The sequence below is a fragment of the Papaver somniferum genome, unplaced genomic scaffold, assembly GCF_003573695.1.
Source record: "Papaver somniferum cultivar HN1 unplaced genomic scaffold, ASM357369v1 unplaced-scaffold_131, whole genome shotgun sequence".
NCBI lineage: Eukaryota > Viridiplantae > Streptophyta > Magnoliopsida > Ranunculales > Papaveraceae > Papaver > Papaver somniferum.
Genome location: NW_020622270.1, coordinates 4,406,577 through 4,431,105, shown reverse-complemented (window position 1 = coordinate 4,431,105; position 24,529 = coordinate 4,406,577). Strand labels below are relative to the sequence as shown.

Below are 24,529 nucleotides of genomic sequence, written 5' to 3'. Positions count from 1 at the left end.
TGTCTGAACAAACCCTAATCACCACTAACACGGACAAATTTAGCCTAGCTTTGTTTTGTACTAATAATATTGTTCTTCATTTTCTTGCTCACGGATTCGCAACTCCCTAATAACACCAAGAAAGTACAATACCTTCCTTTATTATCTCTCCTTCGATACCGTGTAGATGCAGGTACTGAATTAATATATAATTTCATTCAATGAGGTTAAGTTGATGAGGTTGCCTTCATTTGAACTGGTATCTTCCTTTAGCAATTCTTATGCCTTTTCTTGTGACTTCCATGAATCTGTTACCGCCGTTAATGGAATGGATTTTCTTTTTGTAAGTCTGTCAATGAGGTATTATTTTACGAGGAAGGAAACCAGGACCCATATAAAACAAACTGAAAAGTGCTTTGTCTCATTTGAATTATCGTATCCTCTATCGTGCTTTGTCTCATATGAACTATGATATCCTCCAAAATAACGACTTTATTTTAATAATTGTATTTTGCAGTCTCCATTATGTGTTTGAGACATCTTTATTAACGGCACTTCTATCTTGAACCTAGTTTAAAGAAAACTTTTTCCATTCTATAACCTCCTATAACAGTGGGTCTTCTTTTTGTAAATTATTAAGGCTATAGGGACTTGAGGTCGAGACATCTAACTCAAACATATTTAAGTAGAGTTTATTTGGGGGGAAATATTTAACTAGAGTTTTACATGATACAAACATAGTACCAGTAAAGTTCAAGATAAATGGTGAGATTAACATAAAACATATTTAGTATGTTTGTTAAAAATTTTGTGCAAGGAGTCGAGCTTTGTATCTCATAATTTCATTTTTCTCGTTATGATGTAATACGAATGCCCATTTGTATCCGGCAGTTTTTAGATTTTCAGGAGTTTCAACAACTGGACCAAGCACTTTACGCTTAGCCAATGAGTTGAACTCTGTTTGGATTCAACTTTACGTTTAGCATCCCTCCACATTGACCAATCTTTTTTACGTGGACATTCATCTACAATTCATGGTTCGGGATCATCAATATTTTCTATGACATCTAAAGAAACAGTAAAATCAAATTTACTATCAGGAATAATGGAATGTTGAGAGAACTCATTGTTTTGAGGTACATGTGCCTCTTCAGGTGCATTTGTGTATCAGTATTTGATTGAACAATCAATGTTGAGAGAGAATGGCTTTTTCGGGATGGCAACTATTGATCTATTTTCTTGCGGAACTGAATCCTTTGTGGCAAGTGGTCTTCCACGCTTTAAGTGTATCATTGACTAATTTTCATTATCATGATGTCCTTCTGGGATACTTACTCTAGATGGAGTGTTGTTTGTAGAAGGTACATATAATTGTTTTATCTTACCCGTATCCGTAAATGCATAAGGCATTTTATTTGCAATGTTTTACAAATGTATGATCCTTTGAGCCTCAAGTTCACATTGGTTTGTACGTGCATCAAAATGGGATAATGAAGGTGTATTTCATGAAATTTCACGGCGTTCCTCAAGATTTAGCTTTTCTCCCGCTAACGACTAGAAATTTGACTCATGAAATTGGTAGTCAACAAATCTTGCCTTAAGACATCTCCAGTTTGAGGCTCTAAATGTCTAATGATAAATGGAGATCCATAACCAACATAAATGCGGTGCCTACGTTGAGGACCCATTTTCGCTCTATGAGGTGGAGTTATCGGAACATTCACTGCTCAACCAAAAGTTCTAAGATGGGAGATATTTGGTTGGTCCCATGTACAGCTTGATAGCTGGTTGGTCTGATACAGACCAGTATTACAACATGTAATGTAGCATGACTGACTCCATGATGTAAATTGTAGTATAGTATTAGAATTATTTAATAAACCAGTAAAAAACCTACAGCTTCATATTATTATGCAGTGGTTGTTATTAATCGGTCGTTATCTCAGTTATGTATTACTCTCACATTTTGTACTTTTTCTTGGACATCTTTTCTGTTTTCTGGTTGAATTTTTTTGTAGTTGAATAGATATTCAGACTTATTTGAAGGTTGCTCTAAGTATGATTTTAGACTTTGTATTGTGGTTGAAAAAGTATTTGATTGTAGTCGAGTGGATTAAATTTATTGCAACAAGAATAAAAACTTGCTCAAATTTGTTGTTAGCTCGGCTTCGGCTGATACTAACCAGTAACCACAAATAAGAAAAGTAGCTGTTCGGATTGAGATATTATATGGGGACATCTTTTGTGTTACCATGTGCAACAACCAATCAAATTATCCATTAGTTGTTCAGCTTGAGAAATTACATGGGGATATCTTATGTATTATCATGTGAAACAACTAAATTATCCATTCCATTGGCAAATTGAGGAAGGTGAATTAGTTAAGTATAATGGAGAGTAGGTGCATGATCAGAAGGAATGTGTGTTTCCTCTAAACTCCAATTTGCAGTACCCTTCCCTTGCCTTATACTAAGGCTGAGTATTGTGGAGGAATCAGAGGTAATGATTGTGATCGAAAACCGTGGTGTAAACCAAATTAAATTAAAATCCTTGTTCTCTCTACTTGGAAGAAGGTAAGGTGGGAGGAGATTTCAAAATAGAATCCTCGCCAGAAAAAAGAGAAATACGAGGATTCAATCCTGGCTTATCCTTTTATTATAATAAAAAAACTAATATCAGATTTTAGGCCCACCTTTAGTGTTCTATATAAATAAAACATTCTTGGACGAGGAAGCAATCCACGCCTATATTCTGATTCCCTCCCTCACCACTAGACTAAGACCTTAACCCCTTACCTCCTTCAGTACTAGACTCAGCCTAACATCCTCTTCGAATAGTGTTAGGCAGGTTTACCTAGTATTTCCCCATGAACAACACATTATTTTTGCAGATTTATCCATTGGTTCATTATGCCGGGTCACACTGTAACAATATACGACATGGTTTCCTTAAAAACACAAAGCAAAGAAAATATTCCAACATGACTTCCCTAAAAACACAAAGCTGAAGTCAATAATAAAGGCAGAAATTATTTTCTACTAAGATAAAAACAAAGGAGGATCATAAAAATAGTGATCTTGATTACACAGAAAACTACCATATGGTATGGTACAGAAGGAACTACACAAACAGATGATACATACCTGGTTACTAAGAGAAACTAAGCCTTGAAAAAATCGACTAAGAGTCTAAGAGAAAAGATGCGGTCTGATCACATTCTGGAACTAGACGATCTGAATGGGTGAAAAGAAGACAGTTCAGGCGTAACAAGAGCGCCTAATGGCATGAAATTTGTTTTGACGTGACAAATCATAACATTGTATAGTCACACAAGTTATTTTTTTTTGATTATCTCAATAGTTGTCTCACAGTTAAAATAACAAGTGTTCTGGGAAACCTTTATGTTTTACTTGTCATATATAATTTAAACTGTCCAAAGGAAGTTCAGGTAAGGTGAGAGTTGTATAATCCTAAAAGGAAAAGATAATTAAACATGAATGTCTTCAGTTTGAATATTTGGAGGTTAGGGTTATAATGTAAAAGAAAATGTAGAAATTAGGTGTCAAATGTAATGGTTGAATATCAATGAGAATTCGAAGATGATTTATGGAAACTTATGATAAGTTACTGTACTGACACCTCCATGGTTAGGTCATCTAATGTCGATGCACGACGACCAAATAAACCAAATAAATCAAATGCTACTGACACATATAATCCTGAATCAAGTCACCATGTAGCGGTCTCTAGTAATTTGAGTGAGGAGAGAGAAAGGGTCTGTTTTGAAACTTTAGAAGATAGATAGCTCTTGGAGAAGAAAGCTTCCCAAATAAGGTAAAGAGATAGCGATGTGTTTATCACAATTCCTTGGTGGACAGAAAAAATGGAAGGAATGAAGATAACAAATAAACTTTTAGAAATGATGATTTCGAACTATCAATCACCAGGTGAGGATAAATCCTCCATGTTTCTAGCGCCAAAATGTAGTTGCGGAAAATCCCACAAATCTTAAGTCATATTGATCAACCTAAACATCAATGATATTATTCACCGCTTTGACACTTATATGATCTTTCTAAACTCTTTATAATGAATTAATGTTGCTCTTACAGTGGATTCAAGCCAAGTTTCATACAAAACATGAGATGCAAGCTAAGTTATAAGATGAACTTGTTTCTTTCTTGACTGAAAACTTTCTTAGCCCATATCTCTTGATTGGTCTCTCCCTCTCTCTCTCATTTCCGAGTCCTTATATAAGAAAATTTATTTGTTAGAGCATAGCTCGGTTGAACCCACCAAGCATTGGTATGTCAAGTTTGGTTGTCATATTTTATTGAATCAAAACTAATTTAAAGAGTTGCTTGATTATATACTGGAGTCAACTTCGTATAGGTTAGCTTGAAAGTATTAGGATAAGACACATTACAAGTATTACGTGAAGACTTGAAGAAGTGAATCAGTAAGGAGCTACAACGACAACATCATCCTTCCACTTGAGGTTAGTAATATTTGACTTGAACTGTTTCATTCCCTAACGTATCTTTCAAGTCGTGGATTTGTGAAAACAATCGTGTTTTACCATTGAGAAAGGTGCGGAAGAAGTGATGGACGAATTCCTAGCAAAAAACAGCAGGAAAGAAAAAAAGTAAATAAAATAAGTTAGGGTTCAGAAAAACTGTTGCGAAGTTGAAGAAACTGTTGCAAAACAGCTGAAGAAACTGTTACGAACAGTTGAAAAACTGTTGCGAGGTAAAAAACTGTTGCGACAGATGAAAAACTGTTGCGAAACAGTTGAAGAAAACGTTGCGAAACAGTTGAGGTTACATAACTGTAGCAGAGGTGTTGCGAATACTGTAGCAACAGAAGTAAGTGATGAAGCCGAGCAGAGCTGTTCGAGCCGCTCGTATCCTCAACCGACCCAATCCCAAATAAATCCAAGCAGAGTCAAGACCAAGCCAAGCATGCGGTTCACTAACCGGTCAAACCAATCTTGTTGCGCAAGTTGCTTGCGTATCAAGTTTGTATCATAATTAGGGTTAAACAAACTATATAAATACATGTATCCTAAACCCTAAGAAGATGTGGAATTCTAGGTTAGCTAACCTGGAGAAAACCCCTTGTATCAAATACATCAATGAAATTTCTCTTCATTCCATCTGTGGATATATGCATCACCTGCCGAATCATGTTAAATTCTCGTGTCCTATATTTATATTTTCTAACCCTATTTTACGTCATAATCATCAACCAATTGTGTTTAGTTCCTAGAATAAATTTTGGGTACAAACATAACCAACAAAAAGCGGTCTGCCCGGACTAGGCCGACCAAGGAGATGGTCTACATGTGTACAATGCTCCCCACCCCAGATTAATAAAGCATGGGTGGGACCCTTAAGAGAGGCATTAAGGGCCGGGTATCATTGGTACACATTTGCACCATTTTTATCGGTCCACACTTCCCTTGTCCCTAAAGTCATTATCAAAGTGGACCATTTAGCAATCGGGTGAAGCAGTGATCCACTTCCCTTTCCGATGAAGTATCCTATCTCGCTATTATTTTATGAAGTTTTCAACATTTTGCATCACAATATTATCTTTCATTTTTAGTCGCAACTCGCAATAGCTAAACCGTGTTCTTTAATTCGAGTCGAAAATGATTCAGTTTTATTAAAAAAAGAAAAGATAACAACTTGGTCCAAAACGCCCAAGCCTAATTACAGTTTGAAATTTTCTTCAACTACAGCCCAGAACAGCCTTCCAATTCATAACAAAAATTTTAGAAGGATTTCCGTGAAACTAGTTGTGGACGTAACCCCATTGATATAACAATCTTTTCCGATCACCACAATTTGTTTGTCCCTTGGCCTCTTCTTAGCCACAATCCTTCGATTTTGCTCATTCCATATAACCAACATGACTACAAAAGGCAAAAATACTCCACACTCTTCTAGCAAGTCTCCCTACTATGAATTGAGGCCATTGCTTTAGTAGCTGTTTTAGAGACGGTTTGTGAGATAAGAGCTATTCAGTTTTGCAACAAAGTAATCCCAAACCTCTAGCAAGAAAGTGCAGTGCACTAGCATATGATCTACTTCTTCCAAGGTATTTGAACAGAAACAACACTGAGTTTCTGTATTGCTGCATAGCCTTGTAAGAAGATTGTCAATGGTGGGGATAGCCTTCTGAACAGCTAGCCAAGCGAAGAACTGAGCTTTCTTAGGGGCTTTCATCCTCCATACATGTTTGAATGTATCGGATTTCCCTCTACATTGGAATTCATCCACCATTCATACCCGTCATTAGTAGTATACTCACCATTATTTGCACAAATTAGCATGTCACCTTCTCCTTCTACTATACCAGGAGGTTCTCCTAATAAGTTTAATAAATTATTAAACTCCATTGTCTCCTCATTGTTATGTTTTTTTTTTAATTGAATAACCCATTTCCTATCCTGAGTTATGTCAACAACCTCTAGTAGAAAAATGACCTTTAGACACGCTAATTTACTGTGTCCAAATGTCTATAGTCAGAGATTTGCAATGAGGACTTTGCTGTTTAGTCCAGTAAACCCGACCTGGGTTACTAACTAGTCCAGCGGCAAAATATATTTACTCCCTAATCCAAAAATTTTTGAAAAGAGTAAAATTATTCTACTAACCCTAACATATAATATTACGTATATTGATACATATGGTATGTAGTAATAACATATGTGGTGTGTAGTATACTTAGTTACTAGTATACTAACATACTAGTAGTAATATGTTATATATCGTCAATATGTAGTGTGTAGTAATAATATATATAGTATGTAATATACTAGTATACTAGTAGTAACTAGTACTAGTAGTAGTAGTAATATGTTATATATTAATACTACATATTAATATGTTATATGTTATATATTAATACTACATATTAATATTGATACTACATATTGATATGTAGTATGTTATATATTGATACTACATTTTAATATGTAGTACCAATATGTTATGTTCAACACTGTTATTGATACTACATATTGATATGTAGTATGTTATATATTGGTATGTAGTATGTTATATATTGATACTACATATTGATATGTAGTATATTATATATTGATATGTAGTATGTTATGTATTGATACTACATATCAAAAAAAAATTATGTATTTATACATATGTTACTACTAGTACTAGTATAGTGTATACTAATATAGTGTACTAGTAGTAGTAACTAGTATACTAGTTACTACTAGTATAGTAAAGTAGTTACCTAATTTACTAGTAACAAATTAGTAAGATATTTTTGTTACTGCTAGTATAGTACATATTAATATGTAGTATCACCGTATTGATATTACTAGTATGTATGAACATAATACTAATAACATTTGCATGTGTTGATACTAATTAGACCTGGAAGGGTATTTTTGGCATTTAGAAAATACACTTTATAATCTCCACGAATTTTTTGGACTAGAGAGTAAATAATGTAGTCCAAAAACATGTTTTTGGACTAGGGAATAAATGTTTTTCACGGATGGACTAGCCATTAACTGGTCACGAAAAACTGGACTAAACTGTAATTCCTACATTTGGAATTCTGAAAGACCGTGACTAAGGGCTGGGAGGCAAAAAGTCATAGCCTTTGGTCAAGGTAATCTGTCGTGACCAGAACTTCGAATAGTCACGGGATTTTATCATACCTCATGACAAATTTGCTCATTGGTCACGGGATGTTAAAATACCACGGGACAAGATCTATTCAATGGACACTGCATAATTTGTTGTTTTCTGGTTGAAAATGTATGATTGTAGTTGAGTAGGTTAAATTTACTGCAACGAGAACAAGAACTTAGGCAAATTTGCTGTTTTTTTTTTGATCGGTGAAAGAGAAAATTCATTGAAAAGAGAAGTACTTAAGAGGGGTACCTCAACCCAATGAATAAAAGCGCGAAAAAAGAGAGAAGGGCATTTCGACAACCCAAAGCAACAAAAACCAAACTTACAAAGGCCGGAACAAAGAGTCCCACAATGCAATCACCATATTCGCAGTTAGACCTAACATCCTTATGTTCGATTCGGCCCAAAAGAATGCTTGTAGTTTAACATTTCTAATGAGGCTTACCAAATTTTTCTTTTTGTTTTCAAAGACTCTTGCATTTCGCTCTCTCCATATGCACCACCATATTGCAACCGGAATGTTATTCCAAATTTGATTAAGTCTTTCGTCACCCCAATTAAACTTCCATGACTTCACATTTGTGGTGACATTTGAATTGTAAGTCCAATCAAAGCGGCATGCTTCCACAAAGTAATCCCAAATTCTTAGGGTTCTCCAACATTCATAGAACAAATGCGAACTAGTTTCATCGTCTTCATCACAAAAACAACATAAGCTAGAGACTTCCATACCCCTTCTTAAAATCTTATCCGCCGTCATTATCCTATCATGAGAAAGAAGCCAAAGAAAAAAGTTGATTTTGCAAGGATACTCCCAGCTCCATACAACATCGATTGGAAAATTTGACTCACCTTGATCTTCAACGCTCCTAATACCATCCTTAACCGTATAGATACCATGATTATTTCCAACCCAAACTCGGCTATCCAAAACAACTTCTTGAATTGAAATAGAAGAAAGAAGATTTGATATAGTTGTTACTTCACATGAAATGGATTGAGGGTATCTTTGCCTAGACATAAACCTCCACCTTAAAGAACCTTCCCCAACTTCATACATACTAGGCACCAAAAACTCCTTGATCCTTGAAGCTTCATATGCCAATGGAAACATATCACAAAGTCTTCCTTCACCTAGCCAAGAATCTTCCAAAATCTAGTTTCCTTTCCCGCTCCAATCTTGAATCTAATACCTTTGTTGAAATATTCAAGCCCTTTATAGATATCAAACCACAAGCTACCACCTTTTGGTCCTTTGGGTTGAAGAGTTTCCCAACCGGTAAGTGTTTCACCAAATTTTTCAACTATCATCTTCCTCCACAATGCATCTTTCTCTAAGCCAAAGCGCCACCACCATTCTTTTAGCAAATTTGGGCAAATTTGCTGTTAACTCAGTCTCAGCTCATACAAGCCACAAATAAGAATATTAGTTGATCAGATTGACGAATTACATGGCTATATCGTCCGTGTTATCATGTGGAACACCTAAATTATCCATTCCCTTGGCACACTGCGGCAGTTGAATAATTTAAGTGTAATGGAGAGGAGGTGCATGATGATTGTAGTACCCTTCCCTTGGCTTACACTGATTTACTCTTTGAGTAGCATTAGGCAGGTTCACCTAGTATGTTCAATCGGTTCATCATGTAGGATCACACCGTCACAGTATACCACAAAAATGTCCCATACCAAGCATTTTATGGTGTTCAACCATTTAGTAATATAAATATTCCAACACGACTTCCTTAAAAGCAGAAAGCTGAAGTCAATAATAAGGGCAGAAATCATATGCTACTGAGCTAAAAGAAGAAGAGGATCATAAAAATAGTGATCGTTATTATACAGAAACCTACCTTATGGTATGGTATACAAGGCACTACACCAACAGATGATACATACCCGGTTACCAAGAGAAACTAAGCCTTGAAAGAATCGACTTAGAAGAACAGATGTGATCTGATCACCTACTGGAACTAGACGATCTGAATAGTACAATGCACAAATGTGCTGTCAAACACAAAACAGTACAAGCATAACAAGAGCGCCTAATGCCATGACATATTTCCTGACGTGACAAATTATAACACTGTCTAGTCACTCTAATTATTTCTTCTTGAGCAGCTCAATAGACAATAGTTGTCACACAGTTTAAATAACAAGTTTTCTGGGCGACCTTCATGTGTTACTAGAGGTGTAGAATTTAAACTATCCAAAGGAAATTCAGGAATGGTGAGATTTGTATCATCGTCAAAGGAAAAGACAGTTAAACATGAATGTCTTCAGTTTGAAATTTGGGGGTTTGGGTTATAATGTAAAAACAATGTTGAAATTAGGTTATAAATGTAATGGCTGAAGACCAATGAGAAAATAATTAGTAGAAACCTATGAGAAGTGATTATACTGAGTCTACTGACACCACCGTGGCTTGGTCATCTGATGTAAATGCACCACTACCAAATTAAATCAAATGCTATTAATGACTTGCAAGCTGCAGGAGACTGCATCATTTATGTGGTAATTGAATTATTGTCCCTATTTTTGATGGTCTATACAAATATCCTTATCACATAATAATTATGTTCCTCTTTATCAATAAGCCCATCAGAGGCCCATCAACAATTTAGGGACTTCCAAATATACCCAATTTTTGCACAATTTAAGGACTTCCGATTTCAGATCTGGAAAAAAAGATTTCTCTTCTCTTTTCTCCTCTATCGGCATCACCACCACCCTTCTGCTACTACCAACACCACCCGCCGCCACCACCTCCGTCGCAAGATGGTGAGAAATCTTAAACCTAGAGAATCAATATCGTTTGACAGTGAGAGAATCAATATCGTTTTTTTTATTTGTATCTGAAATTGAAGACCGGGGGAAATCAGTTAGGGTTAGAGAACCGATTGAGGGTTCTGAGAGAAGATTTGTTGCTGGGGTTGCGATTGAGAGATAAAATGAATAATCAGAAGAAGAATTAGGGCTTTGCCCAATCAGCTGGAATATGAAATTTGAAGTGATGACTTCTGGGTTAAGAATGGAGAATTAGATGGTTCGATCTGATATGGAGGAGCAGTTTGTGGTGGTTGAGAAGAACACAGATCGTGGATAAGGATTGTTATTGATTTCAGAGAGACGATGGTGGCAATTCAGATGAAATTTGAAGATGGTCAAGGGTCTGAGATGATAATGGAATTGAGCATGAGATGAAGACATCCGTAAATTGATATGGAGACAAATCGAAGTATACAGAGACAGATCAAGACATCCGTAAATTGATTTTATCTTTTGACATTGGTATGGAGACATTCGAAAGGAATACATTACCATAAAACTTTTCAAAGTGTATCGGCCGTATATATGTTTGTGTCTTGGGGGGTTGTCTTCACTTGATTGGTAATCAGCAAAGGGGGTCATTGAGCGAGGTATGGATGATGAAAGATTTTGGTTGGACAAAAATTTCCAATATTGATAAACAAGTAGGGTCCTTGTTATCTTTGTGTGTTTGAATCTGAAGCATTCCTTCAAAAATGAAGTTTTCTCTTATTTATCCATAAATGGTGGTTGATGGTTTTGTTGGTGGATCTGAAACTGCAGCTGGTGGGAAAATGCTACCAGCTGAAATGGATAAACATCCATTGTTGATCCAACTGAAATGGATAAACATCCATTGTTGATCCAACTGAAATGGACAAACTACTGTTGTTCATACAAAATTATCTAAACCGATGGTGGCGGCTGCGACGGTGACGGTAGTAGCTGTTATGGATTATTAATGGTGGTTGATGATTTTGTTGGTGGATCTGAAACTGCAGCTGATAAAATGGTAGCATTTTTCCAACAGCATGGATAAACATCTATTGTTGATCCAACTAAAATGGATAAACTTATATTGTTGATCCAACTGCAGTGGATAAACTTCTTCTGTAGATCCAACTCCAATGGATAAACTTTTAGTTTTATGCCACTTACTGTGGATCCATCATCATGGATAAACATCCACTGTTTATCCAACTGAAATGGATCAACTACTGCTGTTGATACAAAAATATCTGAACTAGTGGCGGCGGCGACGGCAGCAGACTAGTGGTGGTGGAGGCGACGAACACTGCACCATATCTAGTTTTTCCTTATGGAATAAAAGTGTTACTAAAAAATACAAGCTAATTTCCCCAACTAAGAAAAATAGTTACTGGAATGCAGTTATATAATGTGTTAGGAGTTTGTCTAACTCTTTTACTCCATTAAGGAAATTAAATACCCTAACTATAGGCATTTTACACTTTATATTTAATTTGTAATGTGGAGATTGTGTTATAATCTTTGCTAACTCTTTGTATAACAGTTCAAGGGGCTAATAAAGAGATGACATGTGTCTTATTTTTCAAAATAGGCTAACGGATTTTTTCCATTAGGAAATTGTTAAATTTGAATTAAAAAAAGAAACACAATTTCTGGTGATTCCGGCCTGAAATATCAGGTTTCGGTTACCTGAAAATTTAATGTTCCAGTGACCTGAAAATACACTGCAGTTCATATCATTCCAGAATCAAATTCTTCTCAAGTTCAAATTTATAACAAGAATATTGGTGCAACTACAAATTCGTTCATATCCATTATATTTGAGCCCAAAAGTATCATTTTACATTGCAATCTTTCAAATTAGAAAGCTGAAACACTTGGGAAAATACAACAAAGATCCTACTTTTAATAAGAATTGACCCTGATCATAACTATTTCCCTAGCTTCAGCAGCAAACAACAATGCATAAACACCAAAGAAAACTCGACTGGTACAGGGTAACCCACTCAAAAAGGTTATTGGAATCTGACCTTGGATGTAAGCTTTCGAGAATCAATCAGCAAAGTATGACATCAAGCGTACAAATTAAAATTTGATTGACAAAACAAAAAAGTATCAAATTTTGCAACATGAATTTATTTGTCTTGTCATTTAAATAGAGACAATTTGTCACTCCCAATCGTTGAAAGAAAGATTTGCGACAAAATAATATAGTTCTAATGAAATATATTGGTGTCTGCTTCCATAGAAGGTTCCAATTGATATGATGCATATTACATGGCGTGTTTTGTGAATTGTATTCTACCAGTGGGATCTTTGATCTAAAAACAGCAAGTTGAAGTTACCTTCCAAATGAACTCAAAGTCCCATCCACAGGTAAAAGAATTGCTAAAGGATCAAGTCATTCCGCTTCAATTCATCCAAAGTGTGGAGCTTTGGGAGTATCTGCAATGCAATTAAACACAAATAAGAAAACCATTTTAAATGCTACATCTTACTCTCCAATGGTAAAAATCAAACAAGTCCCCATTGGCAATCAGAATTCGATGGACACAATCCATCATCAACAAACACCACAATTAAAGGATCAACTCAAACAATAGGATCTATTCTAGGATTCCTCCAATCACCTATGTCTTTCCTCGGCAAAACATGTATAATAACACACTATAGGATGAATTACATAAGAACAACAACAACAAAATTGATCCATCCTCCATCATTCGTACTAAAGAAGGGATAATAAGAAACCAACTCAAGAACAATCATCTATGGTTCCAAGAATTAATAGAATGCACTAAAATAGTTACCTGCCTTGTTGTGCCAAAGCAACAAAGAGCACCGGGTTTTCCACTAACTACTTCACGAGACTTAATGCTGCTCTTACATCTATTTTCATTATCTCTTCATCAACTTGCTCCAAGACTTTCCACTGTAGAACAATAGGTTCGGAAAAATTTACTATTTTCCTATTAAATCAGTCAATTGTTCATCAATCAACAAAAGAAATACGTTCAATTTTATCGAATGCACTAAAAATGGTAGATATACCGACCTTTGTTGAATGGTTTCCCATCCAAACACAAACAAAATAATGTATTAAAGTCTTCTCCATTCTTCTATATAAAACGAAACCAAATCATTAAAATAGGCAAAACATTATCAAGTCTAGGAATCCAATGATGTTTCACTTTGTTGATTGTGATGTTACCTGCTGCTTTTCTTAGTCTTTCTTTTTTTTCCTTGGTGGAATTGTAGATAGGCAACAGTTTGCTAACCTGTTAGTCATTTACATAAAACTAGATTAGCAGAGATGACATTCATTACACAAATGTCAAGTTTCTTAAACAAAATATTAAGAAGTATAAGAATACACACCAACATTGCAAAACAAACTCACTAATATGCTTCCACGCATACTCAACAGGTCGCTTCATCTGCTGCCAACAAACAAATTAAAACAGACTTCAGTCATAGAAGAACATATCACTTTATACAAATCATACAGACTTTGTAAGCATACTACTTGTGTAATTCTCACATTAATTTAATGAATCTGTCATCAAAAAACATTCCTAATAACCAAAATAAACCACCTTGTCGAGTACCATTTCTACCCTGTCAAACTTCACTGTTAGGGTTTTCACTTCTATTCATATGCAACATAACAACAACAATAAATCAGCAGAACAATAAACAACAAACTTAAACTGAACAGTCTAAAAACCTTAATGACTGCAATACTGAAAATCCATGTCTAAACCAGAAAAAATTGGAACACAAATAAACCAACCCAATAACAACAAACCCTTCCTTTATTCAAAACAACCAACCATATTTATAAACAAAAACCCGTTGAAAATAAATTATATATATCATCTTCACTAACAGAGTCAGAAAATCCCCAAATTGAAAAACCCAAGTTTCAGATCGAGTAAAAGAAAAAAATAAAAACAAAAATTGATCATCTATTACAACAAAGAAGATAGACATCGTTAGGGGTTCATGACAAGACTTGTTTTTGTTCATTAATTCTTCTTTTTCCTAAGAAAGAGTAAAGAATAAACCATTTTAGATCAAAATCAAACAATATCATCAAAAACAAAAAACAACAAATTTAGCTCGAGATTATACCTTATCTAGTAGATCGAAGAACAATCATTATCACAGAACAAGGGTTTTTTTTTTTATTTCAGGGAAAATATCAAATTTTTAAGGTTATGAATGTTTCATTTGGAGGCTTTTTTTTCGATTTCAGATAGGTTTTTGATTCACGGATTAAGGATTCAAGGTTTTTGATTCACGGATTAAGGATTCAAGGATTTGTGTTAGGCCTTGATTTGGAAATTTTGTTACGAGAGAGGGTTTTGGTTGAGGCGGAGTTAGAGAGGAAAACAACCGAGAAAGAGAAAGGAAAGAAGAGAAAGAGGAAAGTGAGAGGAGAAAAAATTTTGGTTTTTGTATAAAATTTTGGACGGTGCAGATTGATCATCGATTCCTCATACGGATTGTGGAGATTTTTGAATGGTGGAAAATTGGTTATGGATTCTCATATGGATTGATACAGGTGTGTTTCTTTTGAACAAAAGTGTGTTTCTTTTGAACCTTCATAAGACCAAAATCCAAATTTCGATATTTCGAAATACTTTCATTTTTGGTAGGATTATATATTTTTATATAAGGAACATGTCACGGAAATCTTAGTTTCAAATTAATTGTTGTTTAGATGTTTTTGAGAAAAAGGTGACACACAACTGTGTTCTTTTGAACAAAAGTGTGTTTCTTTTGAACCTTCATAAGACCAAAATCCAAAGTTCTGTATTTCGAAATACTTTCATTTTTGGTAGGATTGTATATTTTTATATAAGGAACATGTCACGGAAATCTTAGCTTCAAATTAATCGTTGTTTAGATGTTTTAGAGAAAAAGGAGACACACAAGTGTGTTCTTTTGAACAGAAGTGTGTTTCTTTTGAACCTTCATAAGACCAAAATCCAAAGTTCTGTATTTCGAAATACTCTCATTTTTGGTAGGATTGTATATTTTTATATAAGGAACATGTCACGGAAATCTTAGGTTCAAATTAATCGTCATTTAGATGTTTTAGAGAAAAAGGTGCCACCATGTCAAGATTATGTCATTATAACCATGTCAAAAATATCTGACAAATATTGGTAGGTTTAGTACTCAGGTGTAGATTCCGACATAATATGAGATGACATTGAGGATAATATGAACATGGTAGATTTATGATTCTGAGTTAGTGGAAACAGAGATTCCTTTGGAATATTCCCCCAAACCTTAAACATACCCCTATTCGTCAACTTCAAGGCATGAACCTGGCTTCGAGATCGAAACCTGGAGGTAAGTGGACTAATATAAGTCGAAAACTTCGTAAGAAAAATGAACCTATATAATATGCCAAACATTAGTAGGTTTACGACTCCGATGTAACTAGCAAGGTTTCAATATTAAAAATTAACGCATTCGTCTTAAGATGTATTTTTGACTTACAATGAAATAAATATTGCTCTGGAAAATAATATATACCAGATTTTTAAAGTCGAACTGAGGATTATCCTGGTGAATATTAAAGATAAGTTTCCATAATCGAACTTACAACAAACAAGATTTCGACATAAGTTGCACATATATAAATTGATAAGTAAATTAAGGATCAACTAGGCCGACTTTTTAATTCTAACGGGATGTTTAAATTGAACGAGATTAATGAATTAGATGTAAGTGCACGATTGACGAGAAGTTTGAAGATATTGGTATATATAATCACATATCAATTGTTGAGGTATGAGATCAACTAAATTCTTGCAGACGATTACGACATACTTACAAATAATTTGAAGATTGCCATGCTATCTGATGACATAGTTACGATTAATTTGAAGAAATTGGTAAATTACTAAATTTTGAACGATATTGACAAAATTTTAAACGATATTGTCAATTCACTATACACAATTACGAAATTCTTACAAATTAGTTAAAAACCAAAATCTTTTATCTAAATAGCAGATTGCCCTGCTATGGGATTACATAGTTGTCTTAAATTAGGCAAGTGCATACTAAACAAGAAAATGCATATCGGATCGGCAATAAATCATTTGGTATAGTTATAGATAATTTGCATTACAGAAACAGGTTACCGTTCCATATAAACCACACACACAATTTCACACATTTATATAATTTTCACAACAAAGAAAACATTGATGAAAGATGCAAATGAGTGAACCTGGCGTGAATCGAACACGCATTTTCTGCATCGAAGTCAGACGTGCTACCATTGCACCACAGATTCATTAGTATTCAAACACGCATAGTTTAAAGAATTATATGATTATCTTCCGAATTTTTCAACTTCAAACACATTTAATCACTTGGACAGACAACCAAGAACAAAAAAGTCAATCGAACACGCAGTTCCATGAAACCCCTACGACAAAATGATTTGCAGTTTAGTCACTCATGGCACATAGTGAGTCAGGAGAGAAATTGGAAAATTGTGAGAGAAAAAACTGAAACATACAATTCAGCAGCAAGTTTTAGAATTGTTATCCTTTGGACAGTATTTTTAACCTTTGGACATATAGAACTTCAAAGTCATATCAACTATTGCACCAGGATTGATGTCGATAACTCATATTGCCCAATAGATAGTTTTGGACCAAATTGAAAGGATTCATAAATCCATGATTTTACTAACTGTTGAACAATACTACTAGAGTTAAAGTTCTTAGATGTTGTAAAACCCAAGTACAGATTCCCAATGAAGATATTTTCAGCACCACTCTCTCATTCACCCACTCAACGTGCACTAGCACCACTTACTTACTCACTCACCACCTTTACCACTCTCTCTTTCACTCACTCACCACTAGTACCACTCTCCCCAGGACCAATGAAACCAAAAGGCTGCAGAGGACAGAAGGGAAATACAAAACAGTAAAACGATCATTTAGCACAGAGGTCAGAAGGGAATACAAAACATTAAAACAAATTCTACAAGAATCTATTGACCTAGACAAATAACAGTCATTAAGTACTATTGCCCAAAGAATATCGTCCAGCATCATGGATATTAGAATATAAAACCTATGTGCAAGTTTAATGTTTCTAAAAATCACTAGATAATGTTAAACTAAAATGTGCATAATATAAAGATGATGTCCTTTTCACCTAAATTAATATCACAAGCCATACAAAAAACTAGAGAAACAATTTGCACCTTTGATTTTTTCAACCTGGATTTGTTCTGCACACCAAGAGTTACCCTGAACCAATATTACTTACATACAAACAATCAATAAATTTTCATGGTAGCAAACGACCACCAATCAAAACAGAAAAATCTTATCCAGTTAAAAATATGAATCATAACCCAATAATCAAAATTTTCAACCTGGATTTGTTCTACACACCAAGAGTTACCCTGCTTTGAAGGGAGTCAATGACCTTCTTCACATCGCGGAAGACATCAATGTCAACAAGATCCTGTAAGAGAATTCCGGTAAGGCCTTATAAGAAAGCTCATAACTAGATAACCGCTCGCGGTGGGAAGCCGACGACAAAAACGAATTTACAAACTTAATACAGGAAAAAAACAATAAAGACTAAGATGGATATATTGAATGTCCTGATTAGGCATATTACTGATTTACTTGAGTTTTAGGTCTTCCCAATTCTTTTCTTTTCTTTTGCTTCATTTGTCCTCTGGACCGTTCTGTTTGTGCTTAGAAACAGGTAATCGAAAAAGAAATTATAATAGCATGCTTTGTGAATCCTAAAAGAGTTTCTACCGATGTTACAATGAATAACATTAACTATAACTAAATGTGAGTCAACAGGGAGTCTATCTAGTATCTCACATAGTACTATCTCTTCAATAACTACCTTTCCACTACTATTGGTAACCAAGAAGCCAAAATACCTAGAAATCTAAGAAATACTGTATAATTTTAAGAAACCAACGAACTCACCACAAGAATAAAAACCCTGGATTTTTGATCTCCCACTAATTGAAATCTCTGGGACAATGAAGTCTTTAATCTAATAAGAGTAACCTTAACTAACACACCTACTGTATTGTGTACCCAAATGTTCATCAAGAAATTCAAAGGCAGCTATAAAGTCTGACCAAGTTGTACTTACTGGAGTGGCAAAGTGTGCAGGAACTATTCTCTTGAGTGCCCAATCTCTAGTAACCCTGTCAGTCCCATCCTTACCTGCAAATTTCTACACCCACAAACCAAATGTGTGCATAAATAGGTTAACAAAGTGCATTAGAAATATGAATGCATGAGATGAAGAAACGGTATACACATTCATAATTTGTATATTACCCTGTCAGGAACTTCACATTTCCCACACACATGCGAAAAAAATAAAAAACCCAATCTCATAAAAACCCGCACTAAACAAACCAAAATTCAATCCCTAGAATAAAAATTGCAACAAGAACTAGTTATGGGAACTTAAATTTAAGTATTTCAGCTCCATTCAAACAATTTAACAAACAGTTTGAGCTCAAAACGCTTTTATTTTTTTCTTTTAGATGAAATTACAACTTGAACAATGTTACAGAAGAAATTTTTAATCAAGGGTTTTTTTCACAACAAAAAAACTGACTAAAAGAAACCTAAATTGCAATCACCATCTTAAAGAAACAAAAAAAAAAGAGAGGAAGAAAACCAACCTGTAATTGATAACTTTCTAGAAAAATTAGGCAAGATTGTTGAGATTTAATCCTCTAATCCCTTCAACTATCGTGGTTAGATCTCTCTTCAACCTAGATAGATCGGTATTTTGGGAGACAAAAATTAAACGGATTTGAGTTCAACTGATATAAAGGAAGAAAGATGATCGATAGTTCTTCAGGTGTGTAATGGTTGGAAGAGTTGTGTCGGGTGTGGTTTCGGTCCTTTTAGATTTGGGAAAACAGCAAAGTAAGGTTGCGGTTCCCAATATCTTCTAGTTCCGGGATATAAGTTATTCTATGGTTCTAAAACTTAAATTGGTTCCAAACAAAAGATTTATAAAATCTTAAAATTTATATTTTGCATTTTCCAAATTTTAAAATAAATTATTGTGTTAGCTATGTAAAATTGTGTTACTACTAAAAATGACAAAGAGTTATAAAGATGGGGTGGAATTTGGTATACATAGATTTTGGGTAGGAATATTAATAATAGTGATTTAGTGTAAAATGTGTTAGGGATGTATAACTAATGATCTCACATTTTCAATAGTTATTTAGTTTTTATGAATTAATTCCAAATTATGGTGACTATTTATTAATTTGCTAACCCTTTGTATGAGTTACTAGATTTATAATGGATCCTTTGAGTTACCAAAAAAAATTTAGTTATGAATCGTATTGTTACAAAAACCCAAATTTGGTGTAGTGGAACTAGTGGTGGTGGAGGACTGTTGGTGGTGAAGGAGTGGTGGTGGAATATTGGTGGTGGTGGCGGTTGGTAGGTGGTGGTTGTTGAACGGTGGTGGTGGAATGGTAGTTGAATGTTGGTGGTGGTGGTGCTAGTGGTAGAGGAAGAAATTTGCAAAATATTACATGGGTGAGGGTATTGAGGTAATGTAATATTAAATGGATAAGATTATAAATAAGTAGGGACATATTTATTGTTGAATAAAGATATATTTGTTGGATGTCAAAAGTAGGGACATGTAATTAATATACCCATCATTTATTTACAAAGATGCTCAAAAACACTTTAAGATATCATGTTAACTTCAGTTCAAATGTTTAATTAGGACCGTTTCGTTCCATATAAATCTACGGTATGTGTCGTGTGTGATGACCTACAACGTAGTATAGAATGCTCGATTAAAATAAGGCAAGACAAACTTTGGAGCATATCGTACCTTTGTGGCTGGGTAAACCTACCAACTTGTGTACTTTTATATCTTAACAAAATCAATGTGTAAGAAACTCCATGATTCATCAAAGCTAAGAAATTCGAAAGACATATGAATACTGAGTTGCGAGCTTATAAGGGAGCGCCTATACACAAAGCCATATAACATCCATACCATAAAAGTTGGGCTCCATAGTATACATAGAACTTGGAGAAATTTATATAAGAAAAAAATGCCATAAATAGGGTACCAGGAAATATCATTGAGGGTTGAGCCTTCACTGGAGCCATGTGAGATGGAAGTTCTGGAATTTCACATTTGTGTAAACAAACCAACCTGCAATACTTTTATAGAAATATCCACAAAATGCAATTTGAAGTTATATGCAAAGATAATTTAGATAAGACAATCCAAACTAAAATTTAGAACACCAACATGTACAGAATCAAACAGCAAACTTAGAAATAGATACCTTTGACTTATAACATAAAACAATCGTATCATTTTTATAAGTTCTGAAAAGGGAATGAAAGAAGTTGCAGATTCATAACAAAACACATCACTTGCATTCAATTTAAAACGAACAAAACATGTTACTATTTCCTTCAATTGGTAGCGCCCGGCATCCCGTTCCCTTATCCTCTTACACTTCCTACTCTACCTCTATCTCTTCCTCTTAGGTGTGTTTAGTGCGGAGTGCGGACTACTACATTAAAATATAATTATGTATCTCGGTTTTGAAGACTTGTTTTCTTCTAGGCATTGATTTAATCGAAGCAATCACTTGAAACTTATGAGTGTTTGGTAAATCCGGATACACAAGATTTATCTGCTTTGTAATGTCTATGATACTTGAGCCTGGAGGTTCATTTAACTGAGTCTCTTGGATAATGGTTAAACTCCCATGAGAGCTTTCCCTTTTGCATTCGTTATTATATGACAGAATAATATTAAAGAGTATCTCACAGTAATTGAGAATACTACAGTTTAATGAGAGAATAAAGCCAAGTAAGGAAACAACATAATATCTAATCTATTACACCCCCTTAGTCAGAGCGGGAGAAGAACAGACGCTCAGACTAGCATGGAAACGAGTAAACAACTGTGGTGGATTGCCCTTGGTAAATATATCAGCATATTGATTTTCCGAGGGGATGTGTAAGACATGAATGTCACCAATACGAGCACGATCACGTACGGAATGTATATCAATCTCCACATGTTTGGTGTGTTGATGTTGAAACGGATCACCGGACATATCGACTGCACTGTCGTTATCACAGTATACATTAGTGACACGTCGTAGAGGTAGATGAAGCTCAAGAAGTAAGTTGCGAAGCCAAGTATTACTATCTGCAACTATTGGACTGCATAAGAAATATCAGATCTAGTGAAGGCAGACAGAATAAAGACTGTAGGTTGTTCAGTCAAAGTAGTAGGAGCCGGACTAGTAGAGGTGGTAGCGGAAGAAGTGGGAGGCACTGTAGGCCTGCGCCTGTGGGTAGGAGTATATGGAATAGGGAAATTAAGGAAAGCAAACGAAGGGGCTGAGGGAGCTTTAGGCTTAAGATTACGTAGAGTTTAACTAGTGGATGATCCACTAGATGCAAGAAATAAGTAGAAAGAAATAGAAGATCATAAATTGGACAAAAATGAGAATGAACTGATAAGCGAGAGAGAAAATCAACATTAACAACGGCAAGAATTCATGAGATTCTTAACAAAGAAAGGGGACGTTAGAACAAGAAAGTAATCCAAGAAGCACGAAATAGGAAACAACCAAGATTTAGAAGATAGAAGAGACCAATATTCTGAGAAAGATAAACGAAAAGATAAGAGGAATTCATTTTCTAAGAAATTCAAGAAGATGAGAAAGATAAGAAAAGTTCATGTAGAAGAAGAGAAAAGAAGCAACCATGTGCATCTTGCAATAGTCGTTCGGTAGATCTAGCATAGAAGAAATATGAGCAGAAATTGTAGAGAAAATAGAGCGAGTTTAGAAAACAACTAATATGGAAAGAAAGAATCATAGACGAGATTGGAAAGAAAGAGATTGTAGATTTGAGAGAAAAGCACAAAACTGAAGAGAAAAGATCAATATTACCGGAAATTTGATCAGCAGAAAGAGAAATCACAATCCATAAAGCTTCAACAAGAATCTTCAATGAAAAATCTCCAACAGTTAATTCCAGATTATCGGAAACCAGATCTGAGATGCCAAACAAAAACGAAAACGAAGGTGGGTTGCAGCAGCAGAAAATAAAATTGATGATGATGGTGATGGTGGTTGTGGTTATGGTGGTGGTGATAAAAACCAGGCCTAGAATCTTACCTGAGAGATGTAGACATCTCTTAGTCTGATACCATCTTGGATAATGGTTAAACTCCCATGAGAGCTTTCCCTTTTGCATTCGTTATTATATGACAGAATAATATCAAAGAGTATCTCACAGTAATTGAGAATACTACAGTTTAATGAGAGAATAAATCTAAGTAAGGAAACAACATAATATCTAATCTATTAGAGTCAACGCATTTATTATCATCTACAATAAGAGGGATTATTCTTGATGAAATAATTTTACCAACCAACAGAAAAAGGCTACAACTCAAAGAGTACTACAAAAAACACAGGAAATAGACTGAACAAAAACAAGAGTATGAATCATAAATTAATTCTACCCTCCTTCTCTTGGAAGCTTTCCACATTTGGATTTACATTCTCAAAAATCTCCTTGTTTCTCAAAAAACCAAATCTGAACCCACCAGACTTCTTTTATAGCTGCAGATTTACTTCTAGCAGATGATAAAACATAATGAGGATCTGGAGGACTATAGCATATACAAAATATCTGATCCTATTGCAATTCTTCTTTCCTTTCCAGACAATCCTTGTAACAATACTATAAATCCATTACACAAATTGATCATGAGTGTTAAAACTTTGATTTGGCATCAATTAGAAATTGGATATTCAGGAATTGAAGTTGATATCGATATAATTAGCTCAAAACCCTAACTGAGATAGATATAATTAGCTTAAAACCCTAATTGAAATTGGTAAACATAATTACAAAGCAGTATAAATCGAAAGACATGTGCTCATGAAAACCCTAACAAACACATAACATAATTACAAACAAATCAGAGGAAAAAAGAAGAAGACGATGAGTATAATTTTACATGCTGAAGGATAATCTTTCCTTTGTGGTAGTTGTACTGGTAACTCCTCCGTTTTGACACTCGTTTTCTTTCCTCTCTTCTTGTCAATTTTGTTCTTCACTGGAATCCGTTTTCCATTATCCTTTTTTTCTTCTTCTTGTCTCTGTTTTTGTATTTTTCTTCATTTTCTTGCTCACGGAATCGCAACCAGACCAAGACGACAGTACACTACCTTCCTTAAGTATCTCCTTTAATACGGTGTAGAGGAGATTCCTTTAATAGTTCCTCCAAATGGCGTGAACTTTGCGCGGTTGCCAATTTTAGCAGAATCTTTAATAGGGAATATTTTATAAGTGTCCATAAATATTTTTATTTAAAATGAGAATGACCATTGATATTAGAGAGATTGGATAGATTTTCCCCCCTAATATAAGATTATATTATTTAAATATTTTGGATTGGTATATTAAAAATGATTTTATAAATATAAAATATAAAGGATATATTTGATAATTTAAGGGATAAGTATGTCTCTAACGAGAGTGGACTGACAAAAAGAGACAGACCAAAATAGAATAATATATTGCAAATACAAAAAGATAGAAAGAGGATATTTTCGGAAGCGCACAACGAACCTTTAACGGTGTCATTGTTTTGGCTTATTTGTGAGCCAAATTTAGACGTAAAGTCTAATTTTATCCATAGCTAACTCCTTTAAAATCCTAAGCTCATAAGGTTCCACGTTCAACGGTGATCCTCACCCACTCACACAATTGCTCCGTTTCACTTTTCCTCAAAGGAGAGAAAAAAAAGGAATTCCCACACAAATTTCGCCCACAAAACATAAAACAAAAAAAAAACACATATCAAACCCTAAGAACCAGTTTTCTGTTTCGCTCAAAAAAAAAAAAAAAAAAAAAAAAAAAAAAAAAAAAAAAAAACCCTAAGAACAAACCCTAGGATATGCTTTGTTCATGGGATAATGATGATACAAAGAAAATAAAAACAACTATCCAGGGGACAAA

At 34.6% G+C, this 24,529-nt stretch overlaps 1 long non-coding RNA gene and 1 other non-coding gene across 2 annotated transcripts; both read right to left on the bottom strand.

Annotated features, from left to right (window-relative positions):
* Positions 1-12,595: 12,595 nt before the first annotated feature.
* LOC113332398 lies at positions 12,596-14,762 on the bottom strand. The gene is made up of 6 exons (XR_003351492.1): positions 14,583-14,762; positions 13,827-13,888; positions 13,660-13,726; positions 13,504-13,567; positions 13,259-13,380; positions 12,596-12,893 (listed from the first exon to the last, which is right to left on the bottom strand). It is a non-coding gene; the product is annotated as an uncharacterized LOC113332398 (long non-coding RNA).
* Positions 14,763-16,696: 1,934 nt separating this feature from the next.
* On the bottom strand, positions 16,697-16,767 carry TRNAR-UCG. The gene has a single exon. It is a non-coding gene; the product is annotated as a tRNA-Arg (tRNA).
* Positions 16,768-24,529: the final 7,762 nt, after the last annotated feature.